The sequence below is a fragment of the Triticum aestivum genome, chromosome 3D (assembly GCF_018294505.1).
Source record: "Triticum aestivum cultivar Chinese Spring chromosome 3D, IWGSC CS RefSeq v2.1, whole genome shotgun sequence".
Classification (NCBI taxonomy): Eukaryota; Viridiplantae; Streptophyta; class Magnoliopsida; order Poales; family Poaceae; genus Triticum; species Triticum aestivum.
The window spans coordinates 512136059-512139093 of record NC_057802.1 but is presented as its reverse complement, the minus strand read 5'-3'; positions in this window follow the sequence as shown (position 1 = coordinate 512139093).

Here is a 3035-nt window from a genome sequence, read left to right as displayed (position 1 = left end):
CGATATGTAGATCGTATAACCACGAACTGGAAATTTGTGGTAATATAACACTTTATTGCAACAAAAGATAGTTGTAGCAATAATTTTTGTTGCAATAGACCGGAATCCTTGTAGTCGATGGTGCTACGTACAGAGCAAAGGGAAATTATCTTCACCGCATGTAGAGAAATACGCACATGTGATAATAGCCTGGAAGCTGAATTAGCGGCCTGAAAGGAGGGACTCGAGCATGCGCTACACCGTACCGAGTTGCCCATTGTGATCGAGATGGACTGCGCTGAAGCTGTCATGATGTTGAATGCCAGGACGATCGATCGATCGAGGGTCCGTGTGATGGTGGAAGAGATCAAGAGGATGGTTGTTGATGACCCTAGGGAGATTTCTATTACTGCTATTAGTCGTTCGCAAAATAAAGTCAGCCATGCACTAGCTGCATATGGGAGGAGCACCCCTCGTACTGCAGTATGGTTGGGCTCGGGTTTGAGTGACATTGTAAAGCTTGTTTTGGCTGATTTGCCTCCTTAAGTAATAGAATCTCCCTTTACCCCGCAAAAAAAGAACAGTAGCTGCATTGCATACACATCTCAACCTAGCCTGGCTGGAAAAACAGCCTCATATGCGACATCTGCAAGTTGTTCGGTTGTCTGCATATGGACTTCCTGCATTAGGGGATCAACTTTGGCACGTTGTTTGGTTGCCTGCATTGTCTCGGTGCATACAACTACACGTTGTTTGGTTGCCCGCATGGGGTATGATTAAGAGCTAGCACTTGCACTTAGCACACGGGGTTAAGAGCTAGCAGAGGACGGGGGAGAAGAAATGCAGTGTGCGCCGGACCATGGTGACTGCGGTGGACAGTGACTGTGGCGTCGTGTCCGACATGACGAGCACGAAGTCATGGGCGAGCGACCCCGTCGGTGAACTAGTTGGAGTGCTCGCGCAAAGACAATGGACAGAGGAGGAGAAATGCAGTTCTCACGCCATGGCATTGTCAGTGTAGTAGGACGAGAGAGAGGAGCTGAGATGATCGACGCCGGAAATGACTCCAGTGTAGTAGGACGAGAAAGAGGAGGCCAGGAGGAGGCCAAGATGATCGATCCCGTCGGTGGCAAAGAATAGAGGAGAAGAACCCCGTCAGTGTGCGCGCCATGGCGGCTTAACTACAATAGGGTCATGGAGAGAAGGCCAAGATGAATGACGGCAACGATAATGCTACCACAGCAAGATGCGAGAGAGGAGATCGAGAGAAACCACGCCGGCTAGAGGAATAATTAAGCAGTGCCTTAAATCACAGCACACATATTCATATGTACATCCATGAGAAATATGTAGATCTTCTCGTCTACGATCGTCGAAACAGGAAACTTGCAACCTATGAGTTTTCCCTTTTTTCGTATATCCATTTATTCAAAACATTTTTATCTCTTAAACCGTGCGTCCAAATATTTAACCGTTTTCACCGTTGGATTCCTCGCGTCAAGATTTTCAAAACTAGATCCCATGTTGATAGGTTTTGATGAACTTTTTTTCATGAAAAAAATCGGACAAAAAACTGAACCGGAAGCACGGTTTTTTCCCTTTCCGAAAGAGGCACGGCCGTGCTTCTCACGGAAGCAAAACGGTGCCTCTCATAGAAGAAAACAAATAGAAAACACGTTTTTTTCGTTTCTGAGAGGCACAGCCGTGCCTCTCGCGGAAGCAAAACCGTGCCTCTCGCGGAAGCAAAACCGTGCCTCTCTTGGAAGAAAAAAAGATAGAAAATGCATTTTTTTTCGTTTCCGAGAGGCACTCGTGAAAGCAAAACCGTGCCTCTTGCGGAAGCAAAACCGTGGCTCTGACGGAAGGAAAAAAACCAAAAAACGCGTTTTTTTCGTCTCCGAGAGGCATGGTCGTGCCTCTCGCGGAAGAAAAAAAAAACAGAAAACGCGTTTTTTCCTGTTTCCAACAGGCACGGTCGTGCCCTCTCGTGAAAGCAAAACCCTATCTCTCGCGAAAGCAAAACCGTGCCTCTCGCGGAAGAAAAAAAGCAGAAAACGCGTTTTTTCCTGTTTCCAACAGGCACGGTCATGCCCTCTCGTGAAAGCAAAACTCTGTCTCTCGCGAAAGCAAAACCGTGCCTCTCACGGGAGAAAAGAAAAAGGAAAATGCATTTTTTCGCGCAAAAAAATGAACTTTCGAGAAAAAAATTGGGCGAAAAGCTAAGGAAGACCGGTGGAAAACCAAAACGTCAGGAAAAAACCTAAAAAAAAACGTTAAAAAAACCGAAAATGCGTGCGGAAAAATAAAAAATAATCCAGAGGGAGCGCCCGTAGCGCGACACGTGGCGGCGACTGAGAGCGCGCCAAATGACGCTGATCATTGTGAGGCTCCTGAAGTAAGGCTCGTCAACTAGTTGCTCTCTTCTTTCTGGTTTGTTCTCTTATGTGTTTGGACTGACCATATATTTGGGTCAGTTGATTTCTTAATGGGCCAAAGCCTATTACTAGGTGTAACCCAACCTTCCCATTTCTCCCTTTGTTTTTTCTTCTTATGTTTTTTGGCTTTTATCTGATTTCATTTTTATTTTATCAATTTGTTTTTATATTTATTTTCAAGGTATTTAGAAAATGCTGGGTGAGTATAAATATATACGCACAAATACTGTAAATCCAAAAATGCATTGTTATAAGATTAGAATTAGCATACTAAAATAGTACAATTTCAGTGCAAAGTTGTATGCAAGTTTTTTTATTTTATTTTTATTTTGTCTGTTCTTGAAGGATGATACTATCAATTTGTTCTTAAATTTATTTTATATTTTATATTTCTTATTTTAGGATAATACTAATGGCACTAATTCATTTTTTCGTAGGAAACTATTTTTTTTGTGAAAATTACACTATCATATATGTTGATTCTTGCATATTTAAAAAAAAAAAACACAATTTTTGTGTAGATTGTGTGATTTTTTTTACATTGCTTGGTTTAGATTTTTTTCTTCCATTTTCTTTAAAGGTTAATACCAATGGCACTAATTCATTCTTCCTTAGAAAACT